This window comes from Podarcis melisellensis (assembly GCF_964234715.1).
Source record: "Podarcis melisellensis genome assembly, chromosome: 9".
Lineage (NCBI taxonomy): Eukaryota > Metazoa > Chordata > Lepidosauria > Squamata > Lacertidae > Podarcis > Podarcis melisellensis.
The window spans coordinates 33,500,997-33,524,253 of record NC_138541.1 but is presented as its reverse complement, the minus strand read 5'-3'; the positions used below and the strand labels follow the sequence as shown (position 1 = coordinate 33,524,253).

At 40.8% G+C, this 23,257-nt stretch overlaps 1 long non-coding RNA gene across 1 annotated transcript in view; it reads left to right on the top strand.

The window, feature by feature from the left end:
- LOC309378287 overlaps nt 1-1,460 on the top strand; it is a 237,180-nt gene extending 235,720 nt beyond the window's left edge. The window contains exon 3 of the long non-coding RNA XR_014171998.1: nt 1,237-1,460. This is a non-coding gene — a long non-coding RNA (uncharacterized lncRNA). The remainder of the gene's footprint in view (nt 1-1,236) is intronic.
- Nucleotides 1,461-23,257: the final 21,797 nt, after the last annotated feature.

Below are 23,257 nucleotides of genomic sequence, written 5' to 3'. Positions count from 1 at the left end.
ATGTTGCTCCTGTTTAAATTGGCTCAGAGATGACCTTTCTTACAGAAGCTGAAAACTGAAACAGAGGTAAAAAATAACAGCACTGCTAAGATTGATAACAGTATGGCAGAACTTTCCACAGTACAGGTGTGGCTAACCTGTGGCTGTTCAAATGTTGTTGAACTCCAACTCCCATCAGCCTCAGGCAGCATGGGAAATGGTCAGAGATGAGAGGAGCTGTAATCTAACACTACTTAGTCAATCCTGGTATAGTTATTGAACACTCCTGGTACACATCAGTGTAGTCTTAAACCCCAGCTCCCCACCCATTGTGGGCTCCATCCAACCATTCAGATAAATTGTATTTTATTGTGGTTTTGTGGACTTCAGAATATGGTGAGATGCCGGTTTTGTTTTGCAAGGCAAAGAAATAAAAGTAGCTATCCTCCTTTTACTGGGTCACTTCCCATTTAAAAGCCTTGGGAGATAAGTCCTTCATAACTTGTTTCATTGATTTCAGTGGTTCAACCTATTTAAGATGCCATCTTAGGCACGTTACCCAGAAGTGAGTTCAATGGCACTTACTACCTCGTAAGGACGTATAGGATTGTCTGCAGTCTTGTTCTGGATTCAATCCATAGTATATTGGTCCTGGGTCGTAGAGAAACAGCAAATGGGGCAAATAAAGCATGGCACAGCAGTTTTACTTGAAGCTACTATTCAAATTGACTTAGAGGGACGCTTTGTCACACAAGTTGAAAACTAGCTTAGAAACCTAAAGTAAAGGTTAATGAAAAACAACAGTGCATTCAGTTTGGTGAGGAGCTATCAATTAGAGTGCCGGCAATCAATATTTCAGCATCATCCTTTCTGAATTTAGTGATCTAAGAAGTGGGATAAACAGTCTGTTAATTACATTTTCAGAGGTGATAGATGGGATGGTTGGGTGGGACTAGAAGATGCCGGGAATGCCAGCGATGACGGAAACTCATTCATAACCACGGAGGCTTCTTCCTTAATTATCATCAGACTGCTTCCAAGTTCTGGCTCATCTTGAAACTTTTTAAGATCAGCCAGTCCCACCTTCCGCAACACAGAGTCAATATATTTGTTTAAAAACCATTTTTAAGCCCAATGCAGTTGTTCATCAGAATAACATTGGGGTATTTTTGCTGTTGTTGCTGTCTTGCTGAAAGTTTATCTGTTTAATTGTCATGAATGTAACAGTATATTTGTTTCTTTTTGTGGTCATCTCAGATTTGGAGCCAAAAGCAAACCACAGTGTTTCCTAACAAGAAATCTGGCAGCCGTCATGAGTGCAGTGATACGCTTGAGACGAGACACCGTCATCAGTGACACCAAAATGAGTAAGAACCTAAGGAACAAGCAGAGTTAGTTGCAGCCACTGATGTCTTGGGAAAGAATCATGATATCGGAGGCTAGTTGCAAATGGTGAGACAATGTCACTTACTTTCTGCTGATTACTTCCAAATGTATGCCTGTGACACACATACACCGCCTCACTTAAAACAAGCTCAAGCAGGATTGAAACAATATCTGGGCTAGTTCAAGTGAAATCTACTTGAGCAGAAATAAGGAAATACATTAAAATACAGTAGAAATACCACACACACACACCTAATATATGAGTACTATATAGAATTTTAAAATAAAAATATCTCTTAAAATATTTTATACAAGTGTGACAAAATGGTTCCATGTATCCATTAAGGATGAACAAAAAAAAATGGAAATCACTCTTTTGGTGGAAATTTGTCATAGGGGGTTCCTGAAGTAGGGTGGCGCGGGGTGGGGTAGTTCAGCTGTACAGCCCTATAGGATAGGTTTGCCTTAGTCCCCTATTGCATAGGCTCACCTAGAGCCTCTGAGAAAGTAATCTAAGGCTGCTGTGATATTTTATTATCATGGACTTGAATCACACTTTGTAGCCACAATACTGTAGCAGGGAAAAGTAAAAGTATCTTTAAGAACTTCATTTTGAACAAAAATGGATGAATTCAAATTGGCCAAGAAAACTAATTTCTATTTATAGACAGCTTAATTCTGGTTTCTGCTCCATCTCTCTCTCTCTCTCTCTCTCTCTCTCTCTCTCTCTCTCTCTCTCTCTCTCTCCTCCCCCCTCTCTCTCTGTGTCTCCCTCTCTCCTTCTTTTCCCTTCTCTTATGATACAGATTATTAGTAGATGGTCTGAGTAGAAGGATTCTGCTTGAAATAAGCTCTGTGGAAAAGTGAATGATTTCAAGTGATAGCTTATGTTCATTCCAGCAACTTGTTATGGTTCTGTAAAAGATGAGAGCCAGAATCACAGATAAAAGACTCAGAAGTAAAAAAAACACACACCAAAAACACTCAGGGTGATATCTAGGCTGGGGTGGTGGTGGAGAGATGGATCAAAACTGCTGAAGGTAATTTTGTGTGCAGGTTGGTTGGTGAAAAAAAAAACAAACCAGTTTATTGAACTCCCCAATAAAAAGGAATGTATTGCACAGAATGTCTGGAAATAATGGTGTTGTCAAAACTGAAGTTTCTACTTAGCTTGTGCTTCCAATTGCTAGTGTGTTCAGTGAAGGCAAATGGAGAGAGATTAGCTTCCTATGATTGAAAATACAACTTGTGATACAAAAGATAAAGAAATTGGAAAATTACTGGACCCTCTTGAATTATTTGGCAGTAAAATTATCACTGTAAAATTATCACTCTGACTGGTAGCAGTTAATGGAAACGACAGGTAAGTGAATTCTGAACCCAACTTTACTGTCTGTAATAACTTGTCTTATAAAAATAATAATAATATAATAATTTTTTATTTATACCCCACCCTCCCCAGCCAAGGCCGGGCTCAGAGCGGCTTACAAGCAATAATAAAAACAAGATGAATGATTACAACTTAAAAACAAAAATAAAATACAACATTAAAATAATGGAACATTAAAATATTAAAATGTAGCCTCATCGCAGGAGGAGAAGGAAAAGAAAAAAGAAAGAGAGGGAGGGAGGGAATCAAATTGGCTCCAAGCCAAAGGCCAGGCGGAACAACTCTGTCTTACAGGCCCTGCGGAAAGAAATCACATCCTGTAGGGCCCTGGTCTCGTGAGGCAGAGCGTTCCACCAGGCCAGAGCCAGAGTTGAATAAAAAGGCCCTGGCTCTGGTTAAAGCCAATCTAACTTCCTTAGGGCCTGGGACCACAAGGGTGTTGTTATTTATGGACCTTGAGGCTCTCCCTGGGGCATACCAGGAGAGGCGGTCCTGTAGGTACGAGGGTCCTAGGCCATGAAGGCTTTAAAGGTCAAAAGCAGCACCTTAAATCTGACCCTTTACTCTACCGGGAGCCAGTGTAGCTTGAAAAGCACTGGGTGAATATGCTCCCATGGCAGAGACCCCGTAAGGAGCCTCGCTGCAGCATTCTGTACCTGCTGGAGTTTCTGGGACAGCTTCAAGGGCAGCTCCGCGTAGAGCGAATTACAGTAGTCAAGCCTGGAGATGACCGTTGCATGGATCACTGTGGCCAGGTCAGGGCGGGAAAGGTAAGGGACCAACTGCTTGATGCAGCGAAGGTGGAAAAATGTCGCCTTGGCTGTTGCTGTAACTTGCGCCTCCATGGAAAGGGAGGCATCAAGGATTACACCCAAACTCTTAACGGAAGGCAATGGCACTAATTGGGCCCCCGCAAGAGAAGGGAGTTGGTCCCTCATCCCCAATCCATCCTGACCTAGCCATAGGACCTCTGTCTTTGAAGGATTTAGTTTCAATCGGCTCCCACGAAACCATCCAGCTACAGCTTCCAAGCATCTGGTCAGTGTGTTTGGGGCCATCCATCAGCAGATAGAGCTGAGTGTCATCAGCATATTGGTGACAGCCCAGCCCAAAGCTCCGGATAATCTGGGCAAGGGGGCACATAAAAATGTTAAAAAGCATCGGGGAGAGAATTGCGCCCTGTGGCACTCCACACATTTCCCTCCATAGTGCCACCCTCTGTCCCCGACCAGAGATAAAAGAGCACAACCAGTTACGGGCTATGCCCTGTATCCCCACAACCAGTTACGGGCTATGCCCTGTATCCCCACCACGCGGTGGTCCAGAACATCATGATCAACCATGTCAAAGGCTGCTGACAAATCTAAAAGGATCAGCAGTCCTGACCCACCTCGATCCAGTTGCCTACGGAGATCATCTGTTAGGGCAACCAGAGCCATCTCTGTCCCAAAACCAGGATGGAAACCAGACTGAAATGGATCTAATGCTGATGTTTCCTCCAGAAACCTACCAAGCTGTTCAGCAACCGCTCTCTCAATTACCTTACCCAGGTATGGAAGATTTGAAACTGGGCGGTAATTGGATAGGTCTAAGGGATCTGATGAAGTTTTCTTTAAGAGTGAACACACCACTGCTTCCTTCAGTTCCCCTGGGAATGTCCCCATGTCAAGGGACAAATTGATAATTTCAACCAGGGGGGTCCGCGCAACATCTGGATACTCCCTAATCAGCCAAGACGGGCACGGATCAAGGAGGCAGGTGGTGGGCCTACCAACTTGGAGGAATCTATCCACATCAGTACGGAGTATCCGATCAAAATGATCCAACACTGGACCTGAAGTCAGTCGAGGGGCCTCCAGTTCAGTCACTGTATCTAAATTGGCAGGGAGGTCACGGCGGAGCAACAGGAAAAACTGAAGAGTATGAGATCTACCGTAAATAACATTCAGTAACTGAGATTCTTTAGACATGGCTAGCACAGTCTGGGTTTATTTCTAAGTGCGTCACAAAAATATGGAAAGTCTGCCTTATTGGAAAAGAGCTGTCAAAGAATCAGACTTTATCTTTGCAAAACTGAAGTGTTCATCAATGGAGATTATTCTGATTTCAGAAGTTCTGATTTCAGAACTACCAATTCTAAGGTCAAAGTCTGCTAATGAGCATTCACACTATATTATGGGTCCCTTTTGCGGGATCATGTGCAGTGCTACAGTTCCCAGGGAGCTTTCTAGCAGAAGGGGGCTGGCCTGCTTTCTCAGTGTATTATTCAGAGGTTCACGCCCAGCCTCAGATTTAAGTTTTGTTTCCTGGGATATGGGGCCAGACCCATTATAAATAGAGAAAAAAATCCGGTATTAGCCAGGCAGACGGCTGTGGAGATTCACCCTCCCTCCCCTCCCTTTGTTAATGTTTCTTGTTTACAGGTTAACTTTTCCTTCCTGTTTTGCAGGTGTTGCTACAGCCTTTGACTAGTTGCTGTTGAAGGACCGGGAAGAAATTTTCCTGCATTGGCAGGTTGTATCTTCCCCGTAGCAATTCGTCACAACTTTGGCGGTTATGGCCTTGGGTGGAATCCTTTAGTCTTTTCTTCCCTATAATGGGGGGGGGGGAGTGGTGACTGACTCCCTTGCAGCGGCGATTCCAGGGTCCCCTCTTAAAGGGGTTACATAAACAGGTGTCACTGGCCATACACTGAAAGGTTTTCAGTGAACTACCCTGCGTGCGGGGATATGGGCTCGGCTGCCTGCCTGCACTTATGTCACACAGAGCACCCCCATATCCCATTTACCCTGATGATCCACAGTTCCCCCCAGCTGGGGGGCTGGGAGGGATACATGCCCAAGGCCTAAGCCAAGGTCTTCCTACATTCAGAAGTTTAATAAAGTTGTGGCCTAATTTTAATTCCATAACATTGTCGTTTCCCACATTCCCCGGGGGCTGGTGCTGTCACGCCTGGTCACGCAATTCACCCTGTTTCCCATCAGAGACTAATCCATGAGGTTGAATGAGGACTGCCCCATTCAGACTGCCCTCAATGAGCAGACTTCCCTACCTTCCTCCTTTCAGCAAATTTAGGAGGTGTTCTGCCTCCCAGCTTTCCCCCCTTCTTAGTCTCAGTGTGGCATTTAAGCTTATAGAACTTAACAGCAACATAGATGAGGGGAAAAAAACTAGATTTAGCTAGAGTTTCCTGGGAAGAGAAGTTTATTGTTAAACTACTCTAGAAACTACAGCACTTTGAGGTGAACAGCTCTCTAATAACAAATTTCTGCTTCCAAGGTTCTTGACTGTTTGAAGTGATATAATAGTACTTTAAATGTACAATATGCATGGGGGCTGGTCTTACGTGCCTGATCCCAGTCATTCTGCGCCTCCTGTCATGAAAGCAAGGATGTAGACATTTAGACTCTTACATCACGTACAGATTAGTATCAGTGATGAAGTGGTACTGGAGCTCATCATGAAAGCACACCTCAATGGACAGTCCAAAAATGTATGCAGCTATGCTGATATATTGTACACACACTCACAGAAAGAGACAGATACACCCAGAGAGAGAGAGAGAGAGAGAGAGAGAGAGAGAGAGAGAGAGAGAGAGAGAGGGGCAGTACCTAACAAAATACAAATTCATTAGTATGAGCTGACAGTCATAGAATCGTATTGTAAACCTCCCTGTGATCTTGGGATGAGGGGCACTATAGAAATAAGAATAAGAAGCTGGAAGTAATTTCCTGGTTTTCTCTATACTGTACTAATATGTTACAAACAATAATAAGCATTCAGAGATGTATCATTCAGTTGCCAAAACCAGGAGAGACTGTCAGTGACCTTGGCAGTCTGGTCAGTCAGAAAAACATTCTAGTGCTGTGTTCTGCTGTGTTTTCCCCATGTCCTTGTTCCACTATACAGTGGTACCTCTGGTTATGTACTTAATTCATTTCGGAGGTCCATTCTTAACCTGAAACTGTTCTTAACCTGAAGCACCACTATAGCTAATGGGGTCTCCTGCTACTGCCGCACCGCCGCCATGCGATTTCTATTCTCATCCTGAAGCAAAGTTCTTAACCCGAGGTATTATTTCTGGGTTAGCAGAGTCTGTAACCTGAAGCGTACATAACCCGAGGTACCACTGTACCACTAATTAACAAATATGGGAAGAAGTGCTCACCCCCACACCCTGGTATATATGTCATGTGCAGATGGAATATGTGTGGATTGACCACTTCCTAGTCTGATTTACTCTTGTCCTCATCCTTCAGATGTATCCTATTTGTATCTTGCCTTTATCTCCAACTCCCATCAAACATACTTGAAAAACAATGGCATCAAAATGTATCAAGAGTCTTATTTACCTTACTTTTCAAATGTAGAGAGAACGGTAGATGAGTTGGTGCACAGATTTTCAAATTCATTTGCAAAGTTGTTTGAAAAAATATGAACAGGGTCCAGGGGGAATAGGGCTGTCTTCATTTGTCTTGAATGAATGGGGGAAAAAGAGTTGTTGACTTAAACATGTTTCTTAATTGGACCTTAGCAAATTGAGTCAAAGTAAAACAGATGGTGTAGACATTTTCCCTGAAAGGAGGACTTGTGCTGTAATTATCTTGAGCTATGATCTTTCACAGTTACACATACATAAATACCATTTCAATAAATTGGACTTGCAACTCCCGAACTGTGTGAAAAAGGTTGTCCCACGGGAAGAATGCTTATTTCTCCTGCTCATAATCATTGTTGGACAAATACTTATCAGTAATGGCTACCTAGTAGAATTAACTCTGTTGTGCAGTAGTACAAAACAGAGGTTTGTTTTCATCTCCCTTCAACTTCTATATTGTAACTGTAATATACGACAAGATTTGTACTGCAGCCTGATCAACAGCTTTGTGGTTCCTCAACTGCGCACAGAGAGGTCTTGGATATTTTGGCCTTCTCATTAACAACAACTTCAGTAGAAACACTGTATTTATGTTGGAGATATGTGTTCTAGCAAATGAAGTACTCAAGGTATGTCAGTTTTGCAACAGCATCAGGTATGTGCAATGTCACCATATCTTCTCTAACCAGTGCAGGGAAAGACATTTATTTAATAAAACAATTCTATTCTGCCCTTCATCAAGAACTGTCAAGAATAGTTAAAACATCTGAGTGAATAAAAAAGTTTCAGTCTTGTGCCTAATATAAAATAATGTTGATGCTATTCATGACTCCTTGGGGATGACCCTCTATAACTAGGCTGTCACAACTGAAACTTCTTTGGGAAGGCAGAAAGAGAGAAAGAGGGGAGAAAAGAGAAGTGTGTGAGAGAGAGCACACTTTTCTTCATCTTAAAACTGTTTCTGCTCTCATTTGAAGGTGAACCTACCTAATTTGCACTTCCTGAAATAATATGTGAACTGAAACAGAGTCATTTTTTGAAATTTGCACTTCTCTGAATTTTGCAATGCATTTCTCCAACCAAGTGACATCTACAGAAATGTATATATCTGGGTAAAGTGTGCACCAAAATGCATATTTTCAAGAGCATAAAATGCATTAGGGGAAAAATGCTTTGCAAAAATGTGTCTATTAGGGAGAATTGGATACACACTAAAATGCTGATGAATTGTAAGGAGGACTTTAAACAAAACTGATGTAGAAATGCAGAAATCTGAACTGGAAAAATATGGGAACTGAGAGAAAGTGCCTTTGACAGTTTTATCCATCCCTACTTACAGTAAAAGAGACCTTGAGAACGATTCTAGATGGTGACCTTAAAGGCTAATAATACAGGTGTCTACATTCCTTTAGGTACTTGAACCTTTAATATGCCATTTAGAGCTGCTTATGTAAACACCAGATTTTGAATTGGTTTTACAAGCTACTTGGCAGCTGGTGAAGTTCTGTTAGAACTGGTGAAATATGGTCTGTACAATCTGCCCCAGTCGGAATTTTGGCAACCCTGTTTCACACTAACTGACACTTCTGGACCTTCTTCAAAAGCAGCCACATGTATAACATATTGCAATCATCTGAACAGGAGACCAGAGCTTGGATAACTGTTGGCAAAATATCAAGCCCATTTTCCACCTCTGGCACATTGTGTCCTGTGTGACTACGTCTAGAAGACTGTTGGTAACAGTCAGGTAGTTTGGGTCATCTTTTCTGCACTGTCATTTGTGGCCTCTAGTGTTTGATCACTGGTAAAACTGGCAGAGATGGGGGACGCCTTGACAATGTCAACATCATTTCACTTGCTTCATCCTCCACCCATCCCTAACCCACAAATCTGATGTGTGGTTTTAAAAAAATCCAGGTTGGGGAAAACTCTTTGCATCTCATTTACCACCACTACCTTCTCATAGACCCCCCCCCATTAATTCATTCATGGGGGAGGGCAGTCCCCCCCCCCCATGAATACATATGAACTTGCATGTTTATGTGTAAGGGTTTTTAAAATCAGTTTATCAGTCGCTTATAAGTCTTATTGAGAATAACTTGATTGGTGAAAAAACTCAACATGGAATCTAACTGGCCTAAATATTGTGAAATTTTAGAACAAGATGGTGAAAAGTTGAAGCTTCAAAGTTTTGAGAAGCTAAAGCATAAAGTTCGAGATTGGTTACATTATCGTCAGATAAATGAGACATTTAAGCAAGACAGGAAACTTGGTTTTCAGAAGGAGAGGTCAAAGTTAGAAACAGAATTGCTAGAACCCAATACTAAGAATCTATCTAGAATGTATAATTTGCTGCTGAAATGGAATACACAGGATGAAACGGTGAAATCAGCTATGATTAAATGGGCACAGGATATTGGTCATGATATTATGTTTGCGGACTGGGAACAGTTATGGACCACCGGTATTAAATTTACGCCATGTAGTGCATTGAAAGAGAACATAATGAAAATGATCTATAGGTGGTACATGACCCCAGTCAAGCTTGCAAAGATCTACCATTTGCCCAATAACAAATGTTGGAAGTGTAATGAGACTGAAGGCACCTTTTACCATCTTTGGTGGACCTGCCCAAAGATTAAGGCCTACTGGGAAATGATCTATAATGAAATTAAGAAAATCCTTAAGTGGACATTTGTAAAGAAACCGGAGGCTTTTCTCTTGGGCATGGTCGGCCAATTGGTACCAAAGAAAGATAGGACATTCTTTATGTACGCAACTACAGCAGCAAGAATCCTGTTGGCAAAATATTGGAAGATGCAAGAACTACCTACTCTGGAAGAATGGCAGACGAAGGTGACTGATTATATGGGTCTGGCAGAGATGACCGGCAGAATCCGTGACCAGAGGAAAGAGACAGTGGAGGAGGATTGGAGAAAATTTAAAATATATCTTTAAAATTATTGTAAAATTGTGGACTGATAAGATGTTAAGGGGAAAGAAACAAAGAATTACAGCTGTAAATGTTAATCTTAAGTAAATCTAAAAGAGACTTGATTAAAAATTGACTAAAGGGTTGCTAAAAAAGAAAATGGTAAAATAAGGATGCGGTGAAAGGGAGGCATGGGGAAGTCAAATTCTGTTGTATGTTTTTGATATATGTGTTTTGTTTTGTATTGTCTTTTGTATGTTAAGAAAACTAATAAAAATTATTATATATAAAAAAAAGAGAATAACTTGATTGAAAGTGGGGTATATTTTTAAAAAATAAATCAATAAAGTCATATGTTGGCCAAGATCCCAGTGTGCATTGCTCCTCATTCATTTAAACCTGCACATACTTTTTTTTAAAAAAAGTAATGGGAGTACACATACACACATTCTTCCTTTTAATATTAAAAGACTGCACTAGGAATGTTGGGAATGGGTGTAATTGTGCATGGTGCCCCATTTAAAGCCTGACCTGCTTGCTTGCTAGTGCTGATCTATATCTCCATTCTAAGTCTCCTACAGCTTGCTAGTGCTCATCAAGTAAAAGCTCTTTCTTTCTTTCTTTCTTTCTTTCTTTCTTTCTTTCTTTCTTTCCTTCTTTCCTTCTTTCCTTCTTTCCTTCTTTCCTTCTTTCTTTCTTCAACAAACCATACAGGAATAAAAGGAAAATTCCCACTAATGTAAAAGCTAAAACATAGGTGTCTAATGTAAGACTGCCTTTTAAACCTAAATTTCGAGCATGCCACTTGCTTCCCTGCCCCCCCCATCTCTCCTTCTACAGTTAACATTGTTAATGCTGTCTTCAACTCAATTTACTTGGATCCTTTACATTAATTGAAGGAATGTGGAACAATGCACAGTTCGATCTGCATGAACATACGAATTAATGTCAGGACCTTTCTATTAGCTAAAAGGATAATTGATGTAATTGTGAGTATACCATCTTATGTTGATTTTTCCATCTTTAAAGAAGTATTTTAATATTCTTATTAAATGCTCAGTATTTTAATATTCACAGTACAACTAGCAAATGTAAAAGGAAATCTAGCTGAACAAAAGATATGGAAAGCTCTGGCAAACAATTTGTTCAGTGGAGAAGTCCAGAAATCAAAGCATGAAGAAAGTAAATGGGCCCATGCAACTCTAATATGAGGGTAATTCATCCTGTTTCCCATCAGAAGCTGATCTATTGGAACCTCAAAATGTGAAGGGAAAATACAGAGGAGGCAACTGTGAGAGTATCCCTAATATCGGTCATAATCTTGCAGCTCCCACCAGTTTCAATAGTCTTACAACCAGAATGGATGCATACTTACTTGAAAGCATGTTTACTTGCTAAATTCCTTCTTACTCTTTTTACTCTGGACTCATCACACACACCTATACACTGTACATACTTACTGTGCGTATAAATGTATATAGGACTGAGGCCTTAGTGAATCCTCTGAACATAGCTCAGTTGGTTAGTGCATGGGGCTGACCATTCCAAGATTGCAGGTTCAATCCCTGTATGGGGTTCCTGCATATTCCTGCATTGCAGGACAAGTTGGTCATCAGTGTCCCTTCCAACTGTATTATTCTATGTTATGGCAGGTCTCCCCTTTAGCTGGCAATGTGTGTCACTCTCAGTTAATTCAAAATGTGTTAAGCCAATCTTGAGGTGTTTCAGGATCATTGTGCTCAACGAGGTCCTGGACTTCTGCTCTGAACTCCTGCCTTGAATGCAGTGGACTTTACTTCCAAATAAGTGTCTATAGCACTATAGCCTCAAAAATGCTTGTCTGTATAGGGACATGGGTGGCGCTGTGGGTTAAACCACAGAGCCTAGGACTTGCCGATCAGAAGGTCAGCGGTTCGAATCCCCGCAACAGGGTGAGCTCCTGTTGCTCGGTCCCTGCTCCTGCCAACCTAGCAGTTTGAAAGCATGTCAAAGTGGAAGTAGATAAATAGGCATCACTCCGGCGGGAAGGTAAACGGCATTTCCATGTGCTGCTCTGGTTCGCCAGAAGCAGCTTAGTTGTACGCCGGCTCCCTCGGCCAATAAAGCGAGATGAGCGTCGCAACCCCAGAGTCGACCACCACTGGACCTAATGGTCAGGGGTCCCTTTACCTTTTTATCTCTACAAGGTGGGCAGTGTGTGGTGATGACTGAAATATGTTCTGCCTCCACTGACTGAGGCATTATGCCTCTAAATGTCAGTTGCTGGGAATCACAAATGGGCAGAGTGCTCTTGTGCTTAGCTTCTGCTTATGGGCTATTGGCCTCATCCAGCAGGCTCTTTCTTATGTTCTTAAGTAGCTGTGGAGATTTATACAAAATGTAGTTTCTTAGCATTACAGTGGTACCTCTGGTTGCAAACAGGATCCGTTCCAGAGCCCCGTTTGCAACCTGAAAGGAACCGCAACCCGAGGGGTCACGATTCGCCATGTCTGCGCATGTGTGAGTGGCGAAACCCAGAAGTAACCCTTTCCGGTACTTCTGGGTCACTGTGGGACGCAACCTGAAAATGCGCAACCTGAAGCAAACGTAACAAGAGGTATGACTGTATATTTTTTTTAAAAAATTCCCTACAATTTATGTTCCTGCCAATTAAAAACTACCTCAAGATGTTTGCTCTGTAACTGTTCTGCCATGTAGCCTGAGCTCTTGTTGTGGCACAGTGTGGTCTAGACTGTATGGGTTAGTTTGTGAGGGACTGCTGGGTTGATGCCTCGCATTATGCCTGTGTTTAATTTATTTCCTGTTCTATTGAAAGCTAAAAATGCCAAAATAATAGCATCTTAATTTCCTGTGCATGTGCACATACACATATGCACACACACACACACACACACACACACACACACACACACACATTATTCCCAGGGTGGATATATTCAGCTCACATATTCTGTTCAGATAAACAGCAAAACCATTTAATATTTACCTTTCCACAGGTCATTGAGCTGCTGGTTTGAGGGGCTTTTTTTCCTTTCAAATTTCCCGTTGGCTGATCAAAATACCTCCAGCACTGATGCTGACAGCAGGCCAGACTTCAGAGGTGGAATATGAGGCAATGCACATTCCTTCGCTTTCACTCATCATGGACTGCTTCATGTGCAATGAGAAGCAAAGCAGAGCTAGCCAAGTGAGAACCTGTCTGCTTTTGCTCTCTGCTTCAGTGCTTCTTGTCTCAGTCTCTGAAAGTTATTCCCACTCTTGGCCTATCAAGGCTGAAGTGATCAAATAATAAAGGGTAAACCGTTAATCAAGTGACAGCACAAAACCAAACAATAAGCCTGAAGGTTTTTTTCCTCCACTCCTCTCTTTCTTCAAATATTTGTTTAGTCAGATATTTGTTGAAAAGCTAATTTATTACTCACACTGGAGACAAATAGCTTCTTCTATGTCTTATCAATTGTTTGTTTTCCTGCAGGTCAGATGGCATATAACATAGCCATTTATGGGGAAGGGGGTGCTGTTATATGGAACAGAAAAATATGAATAGACCTTAATGTCTGGAATTACAAAACAAACAAACAAAAAAACATATTTTGAAGAGAATTAGAATACCCCCATACACATACAGACACACAATTGTAGCAGGTTTTCAGAATTGCAGGTACCTTAGCAAACATGACTAAGTTTGCACTATTATTGTTAAAGCCCCCCCTCAAGAAAAAAAAACAACCCAGCAACATTTCTTTGCAGTACAACTTAATAAAGCTGACAATGTTTCATAGGTTTTCCTGACCCTCTGAAGAAGATTATTGGTGGTTACAGGAGCTACAGAAGTGGTAGAGACATGAAGGAAAGGATCAGTTCTGCTGGTTGTTATATATTTGTGGGATTTCAAATCACTCAACCAGTCATTTTCCTTTTAAGAAAAGAAAAGACACTTTCCTACGCTGGCTTTTTGGTATCACTTTCCAAATCATTTAGGTTATCTGAAACACACCCATATGAGATTAAGCACAGAAACATGAGAATGGGAACTCACTATGCAGAGTGCTTCTGAATCATGTACTGGCTGCACAAGGAACAGCAGTTGACCAGTGACACCTCTTGGCAGTTTAGGCTCATACGCCAATTGCACCCTTTGCTGGAGAAGGCCAACCTGACTGCAGTCAGATGTGCCCAGATTGAACTGCTGCAATGGGTTGTCCCTTGAAAAATGCTCAGAAAGTCCAGTTGGTTCAAAATACATTGCATGGACCCTCATCTCTATTGGCTGCCAGTCTATTCCCAAGGCCAACCTGAAGTCTTGGTGGTGTCTTTGACCATTAAAATCTGTAACAATCTTGGATATCTGAAGGGATCACGCCTTCCTAAATGCACTCAGTCACACACTCTGCCCCTTATTGAGCAGCAGTGAATGGATGTGGATGGGTGAGCAGTTCTATATAGTCCAAGTGCTGCAGTTATGGAGTGTTCATGCAGTTTTATCACTTTTAAAGATCAGTTTTCCAGCTGATAATATTTTGTGCTATTTCCCCACTAAACTGAGAGGTAATTCTGACACTGAGTGTTGGCTCTTAATTAGTATGTGTGTGTGTGTGTGTACACGCACACACACACACACACACACACCAGACGAAAAGATAGATATATATTTTTTTATTAAAAAATTGTTGGCATTCACCATCGGGGATAAAGTCAAACCATCAGAGAGTTGCAATGTCTGTTGTGCCTATAGAGACCAATATGAGAGAAGCATGTTTTAGTGCAGGTGGGACAAAGGCTACTTGTTTTGCTGTTACACATGCACCATTTGTAATACATAAATGAATAAATAAGGAGACTTTATTATGTCAAAAATTATTGCACAAGTTCATCCTTGCATTGCAACCATGAATTTTACAACTAACATGCCAGGTAACCCCCAGATGTGTCTGTTTTGTAATCTTCTATTGCTGTGTGAGTTGCCCAGAGTAATATTGGTTTAGTGTTTGTTGTTTCGCTGCTAGCATTTCGAAAAATACATTTAGTCCTGCTTTGCATTTCCTTCTTTGAACCTATCATCTGGAATTTGTTAGTTCATTTAACTTAATTTTTCTTTATCTTCCCCATTTGTGTCCTCATCATGGCTCTCATTGCAAATATATCTGGATAATAGTATAGATATTGCTTAAACTGCCCACATGGTGCTGCCCAATCTGTAATAGGGAAATCATCATCCACAGAAAGGCAGATGCTTTGCCACAGTTCTTTCATTCCTATGAAACAAAACTAACATTTTGTTGAGTATTAAAACAAAACAAAACAAAACCCTCCTTTCAAAAGTCTAACTGAACTTCATGTGTAAAGGTGGGGAGCTCTGCCATTCACAGAATAGAGGGAATACAAGAAGACTGATCACCGAAGAATTGGTGCTTTTGAATTATGGTGCTGGAGGAGACTCTTGAGAGTCCCATGGACTGCAAGAAGATCAAACCTATCCATTCTTAAGGAAATCAGCCCTGAGTGCTCACTGGAAGGACAGATCCTGAAGCTGAGGCTCCAATACTTTGGCCACCTCATGAGAAGAGAAGACTCCCTGGAAAAGACCCTGATGTTGGGAAAGATGGAGGGCACAAGGAGAAGGGCACGACAGAGGACGAGATGGTAGGACAGTGTTCTACCAGCATGAGTTTGATCAAACTGCGGGAGGCAGTGGAAGACAGAAGTGCCTGGCGTGCTCTGGTCCATGGGGTCACGAAGAGTCGGACACGACTAAACAATGCCAATAGTCACTGAATGCAACCTGGATCACACCCACCATGCATTTAACACACATTTAAATCTCATGGCTTCCCCCTAAGAATCCTGGGAACTAAAGTTTACTTTCACATAGCATTGTAAGAACACCAGAAGAGCCTGCTGGATCAGGCCAATAGCCCATCTAGCCCAGCAACCTGTTCTCACAGTGTTCAACCAGATGCCTGTGGGAACCCCAGAATACAAGCACAAGAGCTCTCTTCCCTCCTGAGGTGTCTAGCAACTGGTGTTCAGAAGCATTATTGCCTCTGACTGTGGAGGCAGAGCATAGCCCTTATGGCTAATAGCTGCCAATAGCCTTCTCCTCCCTGAGCTCCAATTCCAATCCCCTATGGCCCTTCATTTGTCAATAACAGCAAAGCTTAAACCTGGTAGAGCACCTTTTTATGTGAACTTTCATATGCATTCCAGCAAAACAGCATAGGTTAGCATGCCTTTGAAACACAGATGTAAGGCTGAATAAAATAAATTGAAATGCTTGAAAGAGAACACCATCTATTTATTTATGGCATTTATACCTAGCCTTTAGCCGATTATGTTCTAAAAGCAGTTTGAAAAAATTAGAATTAAGATCACTCTTGTTCTCAGGCTGACAATTTGAAAAGACACAACACGTAAGGAAAAAGAGAGGGTAAGGAGGAGGGGGAAACAAGCTCAATGATACTGCAGACTACCCCGTGATGCTTAGATGAAGGGTGGTATCAAAGTTTCATAAACAACCATAATACAGTGCCTTGCCTTTTCTTTTTGCATGAAAACCAGATTTCCTTTTTTAAAACACAAACTAACTGATCATTTCAAATGCTGCTTATTTATTATTATTATTATTTAATGCAAAGTTGTTGCATTAAAGGTAGCAACAAATTGTTCAGAGTAAATACTACTTATGGTGAAATTATAAACAGGAGCGTAAACAGGAATGCAAATGCTGTGAAGTCAGAATGTGTTTGAATAGTGTGCCACAACTCTTAATTTATCCATGACCTCTGATCACATTACACTTTCCAGATTACATTAGAGACAGCGTCCTGGGAAACAAAAGCCATCTTTCATCTTCAAAGGGCAGAATGAGAATACTAATTTGATTGCCTTGGCTACAACTCTCTCTCCCAGTTGGGAAAGTTAACAAATCAAATCAACAACACATAGTTCAGTCAAAGGAAGAGAAGAAGCTGTTTTTGAAACAACAAAAATTCAATACAGCATCCTTGATGGGTCTCTATCTTTATACTTTTGCACTTTGTTGAAATAAGTATATATGCATACCAAGTAATATGTGTTTCCATCTTAGCTGCCTGTAGCTGAAAGATTTTATGATAAGTAGAGTGTTATTTGTGCTGTTTTACGAGATAAATTATGTATGGTTTTGCACTTGCTACTGACACTTCCTATAAACTAGGGGGAGCAGCTTAATGGACTACAGCCCATAAATATTGTACCATTCAAATCCACAATGACAAAAGGTTTACTGCTAAATAGTGTGCTTCTCAAAACGCTGCACTTCAGCTAATAGAATAAATTCAGAGGACATGTCATTTGCACCTGTTTACAATGGGAAAAACTGCTTAATGCAAAGAGTAAGGTTATTTATACTTTACATAACTTAGCACTTGTCATTCAAGGACTGAGCCCGAGATCAGCAGTGGAGGAGCACAAATGGAACCATGCACTTTGATATATAGTAATTGTTAGGAATTTTTATATGATAGCTTTATAACTATACTTTCCTGGAGTGAGGTAATGATTCTAATACTACAAAATGAATTACTTTTATTTAAACCTAGAATTTGGTTGAAAAGTTGCAGTGTCTGTGTAGGAATACTCATATAAGAAGATGAGGTAGTAATTATTGATCATAGAATCAGAAAATGGTAGAGTTGGAAGGGAGCCCAAGGAAGAACCCCCTGCAAGGCAAGAATCACAGTTAAAGGATCACTGACAGATGGCCACCCAACCTCTGTTTAAAAACCTCCAGTGAAGGAGAGTCCACTGCCTTCTGAGCTAACAGTTTCAAGCAGCTCGTATTATCTTACTGCATGATCTCTCCTGCAGATATATCTGTATGTATATTGATCTATATCTCCATATGCCTCAATATCAGGGAGAGGGAAATAAAAGACAAACATTTATTTCTCCAAACACAGATGTGTCACTTTTCTTGCTTTCCTTTTTCAGTTAACTGCTCCACTGTAATACTGTGCCCCTCCCCCAGTATCATGGCACTTATTTATTTTATTTATTAATTAATATAATTTTGATCTTTTATGGTCTTTAGGCACACCATCCACCCAAGACAGCTAACAATCAAACAAACCCTATTGTTAAAACAAATACAGAATTCTCAGTGGAAAACAATACCAACTCATGAAGCGCCAGGTGTCTGCTAAAATGGGTTCCAGAAGAGCAATCCATGATCTAGGTTAGTGGTGGGGAAACCTCTGGCTCATATTCCTAATTAGGCCCACCAGGCCAAGCTGTATCCAATTGCTCTACACTTGATGTCATATATGAGGTCAGGTGTGGGACAGGTAAAGACACAGCTAGGGCAAAGGGGGGTTTAGAGTAGGGATGATGGAGAAAGTCAATTCAGCTTACTTTGAAAGTGAACTTATCTAATTAACCCTTTACAAAACAATATACAACATAAAACATGTCCATCCTTTAAAATCAGCACTTCTCTGAATTTTGCAATGCAGTTCTTCAGATGAATAATGCATACAAAAATGCATATACCAGGGTATAGTATGCATCTATTAGTGAAAATAACATTAAAATACATTGTATCAGGGAACATTTCTTCTCAAAATGTGTATATTAGGTAAAAATGCATATAAAAATGTGTACATAAGGAGAAATCCACACTGAAATGATAAATGTTCATTAGGACTTTTTAGTTTTTATTTTAAAAAATGCAGATTGGTGTGAACATGGAGACAACTGAACTTAAGAAATGAGCCTATGATGGACATACATTCTCTTGCACATCACAAACATCTGCTGAGAAGTATGTCTGCAGCCATATACACAGAGGCTTCTATAGGACATGCATGAGTATTTCCCCCCTTTCCTACCCAGAAGATCCCCGACCTAGGGGCAAGAAGCTTGTTCCCTGTGCCTGCACTCCCTCTGATGGCTTCCTGGCATCAAAGCTATCAGAACCATACATACAGGCATCAGCAGCAGTGTAAAATACAACCAGCCACAGCCTGAAGCCCAATCTTGTAACCCTGCACATAAACTGAGCCAATAGGAAAGAAAGGGAATAATGGACATGCATAGATTGAACGGAAGATGCAGAAATAGAGAAAGATATCACAAATTAATGAGATATTATCTGAAAGTGGTAAAGAAATAAGAACAAAATACAAAGAGAGTATTTGAGCAATTGAGAGTGATGACCAAGAGAAGGGAACAAAGCACATAGAGAGAAAATGTGTGTTTGTGCATAGTGTCTCTCCTGTTAAACGTCTCCTTGCAGTTGAAGGTCATTGTTATTGCATACTTGATCTTCAATAGATTGACAGCTGTGAAGCCATGCAATGACAGAGGTCTCAATGATGGATACCACACCCATTATTTGCTGAGACATGAGAGGAGTTTCCTAAGGAATCACAAGTGGGGTGGGGGAAGAGTCTGGAAAAGAGGAGACTGAGGTGATATAAGATAGCCATTTTCAAACAGCTAAAGGGCTTTCACATGCAAGAAGGAGCAAACTTGTTTTCTCCTGCTCTGGAGTGTAGGACCTGAACCAATGGCTTCAAGTTAAAAGAAAGGAGATTCTGAACTTTCTGACAGTAATGCGTGTTGGACAGTGGAACAGTCTCCCTTAGGAGGTTGTGGACTCTCCTTCCTTAGAGGATTTTAGGCAGAGGTTAGATGGCCATCTGTCATGGATGATTTTGTTGAGATTCCTGAATTGCAGGGGGTTGGGCTGGATGACCCTTGGGAAACCTTCCAACTCGACCATTCTTTGATTCTAGGAAATATATTTTGGCATGGTACATAAATTAAATGTGCATTGGAAGGCTCTTCCACTTGAAACAAAACACTCATTTCTAAGGTTGTGGTTTATAAGAATGCACGTTTCCTTGGAAAGAAAACAATTTCTTTCTTTCCCTTTTAATTTGTTTGTTTTGGATTACAAACTAATCCTTAAATATGTGAACATTTGATGGAAATAAATTAGTGCCATTCTCTTTAATGCAGTGCTTATGTTTTCAATTTGAAGTGAAAAGTTGAAAAACAAGAGAAACAAATTATACTACTGCCTTATATTTGTGGGAAACTCCTGATGCTTAAAAAAAGAAAAACAGTATTAAGTGACTTCAATAAATTGTGTTGTTTGAAGAAAGCTCATTAGCACCTTGTGTATTTTAGCACTGCCTGCACCGTAACTGCATTTCCAGAAGAATTTACGATAGTATGAACAAATCTGTTGTATAACTGGAAACTCAAAGAGTCCCCAAAGACTTTGAACTAGAAAAGTCTTACATGGCAGTGAAGAGTATAGAGAAAATATACCGACATCGGCAGGAAGTTTTGGAGATGGTTTGCATATGCTATGTAATTTCTGAAATTGCATTGCTCATGTATGGGCACTGGTTTTGGGCATCAGATGCCAACATTCTACCAGCCTTAGCTTTCATACCATTTATATCTAGGGATGAGATAAACTCTGAATCAAGAGAAATTCATAAGGCAAACTACCCCCATGCCAACTTCAGCCTCTTCCATTAAGTTTCACCTTGAGATAGACCTCTTTGAGTTTGGGTCCTGCTCAAAATGTTTATCCTAGCCTTTGCCCTAACCCTCTCCTGCTAGTCTCTTCCTTACCAAGCAAGAAAACCTATCATTTGCAAAGAAGCAAGCATTCTCCTGATTTGATTTAGGAAGCAATGTAAGGGGGCCAGCGGAAAGCACATGACTTCTAATAGGCTGAGGCCGATGGGATTCAGTTCATGAAAAAGTACAAATTCCACGATGCCCAGAAGAAATTGTATGCTTGACCATGATCACAGGGATGGATACAGAACAAACATTACATATCTTTCAGTTCTGAAGTTTTCTGCAAAAAAAATTGCTGATTTATACTACATGGCCTGAGATAGTTTTGTCACATGTGACAACTTCACTACTAAAGAGATTTATGTTGGGCAACTAAAGGCACTGTTTAGTGAAACATGACTCAAATGGCTACTCTACAAAATGAACCTTGCCACCTGCAGAGAAAGCCTTTTCCAAAGGCTTCTGCTCTAAAGACAGCTTTGGATGAAATCCCACCTGTGAGTTATCAGATTATTGCTGCAAGATAGAAATCCCCATATTTTGTTTTTATGTGCCATGTCTTCAGCTCTCCCTGATGAAAGTCAAAGGAATGGTTTTGATCACAGAAATCTTCCATCACTGCTAGTACTAGAATTATTCTTCTTTATTCAGATGGAGGCTGATGGTGTGAATCCTGTTTTAACCTGTTTGGGAAGTTCAAGGGGTGAAGGTGGGCAAAATAACACCCCTCAGTAAGAAAAAATAATATTTCATGTTAGCTTTCCCAAAGCAATGATAATGTAGGTAGGGAAATTCTAGATGAAGGGGTATGCTGCAATTGACCAGAGTGAAGAGGGATGCTGTTATTGACCACAGAGGATTTTTAGGTATTAATGAACTTCCAATGGTGGCTGGCTGCATGGCTCATGAACCACTCACAAATGCTACTGGACCTCAGCATATGAAAGTAGTAAGTAGTGTAATGATTTTGAATTTGAGCAACTTCAGTTTAAAAACCCTACTCACTCAATCAATGGTCAACACTTTATCTTTAACTAGGCCTTTGCCTGATTGACAACTGATGCCCTTAAAAATAAATGTGTTGGCATGGAGTTATTCGGTTGCTTTCATTTTTATTCATGTTTTTATGTTGTAATTTTACCCTGTGAACCTCCCTGAGACCTGTGGGTATTGTTGGAAAAACGCCCGCCCAGGAAAGGTGCCAAGCTGGAATCCTCTGTCAGTCCAGAGAGACCGTTGATAAGTAACCCCTCCCTTCTGAGAGGAGCACACTCACTTCCTCCTGGCATCACATCACAGAAGAAAGAGGCAGTCCGTAGTCTACTGCTACTTTATTAAGACTGTACAAAACATGTGTGCTCTCCTGAACAGTACAGTACAAGAGTCTCTGACTCGACTCAGCTTCTATCCAGAAGCGGAAGAAACAACACTCAGTAACTCCACCCGGTTACACTGAGAACTGGCTGAGACTTCCTGTCTCACGCTCATAGACATCACATGATGTCAACAATGTAGCTGCTTCCTTGCAGCTGGTGGGAACTGAAATCCCAACAGGTATAGGGAGGTATACAAATTAAATAAATAAATAACTGACAAGAGAATTGCAGCTAAGGACAGAAAAAAATAAAAGGCGGTCCTATATCACCATTATTATTTGCTTTAGTAATAGGCTGTGCCCTTAGGTTGCACAATTTGAAGTGATCCACAGATACAGGGAGCAAAAAGAGAAACGGCAAAATTAAGATATTGCTGTATACAGATGATATAATGTGATCTTTGGAAAATCCAAGAATATCTGTGGCCCAGGTATTTCATCTACTAGAATCCCTGGGATGGGACCTAACTGTGTAGATAGACCAAGCAAGTTAAAGTTATAGTGGTTTGCAAGGATTAGCATAAAATGATGGTTTGCCAAGACTTTTGTTTTTGTTCATCATTTTATTCCTGTTTGTGGACTTGAGAGAATTAAAAACCTTGCAGAAAAGCTTGGGAAACTTTCTTTGGCAAGATAAGTGCCCCACTATTGACAGCATTATTATGCAAACATCAAAGCAGAAAGGAGACTTTGTGTTCTTAGCCTAGCTTTGTATTGTGAAACTGCACAGCTAACATGGTTGAAGCTATGGCTATCTCAGAAGGAAGAGGAAGATATCAACTTGAAAAGCTATTTACTGACCACCCCCTTGCAAATCTGATGTGGACATCAAAGAGGGAAAGGGGAGAGGTCTTGAAACAAAACTTAATCTCCCTTCAATTGTTAAAAACCTGGGGCAAATATAAAATCAAAACTGAGGCCACAATCACATATGGCATCCCTTATATGGCATCATAGTGGTTTTTTAAAATGAGGATTCAGGTATCTCCTGGACTGGCTGTGGACTGGGATGCCGGGTGAGACAGAGAACGTAGATAAGAGCCACATACAGATAGTAAGGAGGGATGAAGTCATCCCATGGTTCAGTGAAGGTCTGCTCCCATGGGGCATTCTAAGCACTTATAAATCTATCATTCCTTGGGGCGGGGGAAGTCCCTAAGAAATGCCATGTTGCCATCCCGACTCCCATCACACACACTGTTTGAGAGCTACTCTGTAAAAGAGATTAAGTTGTCC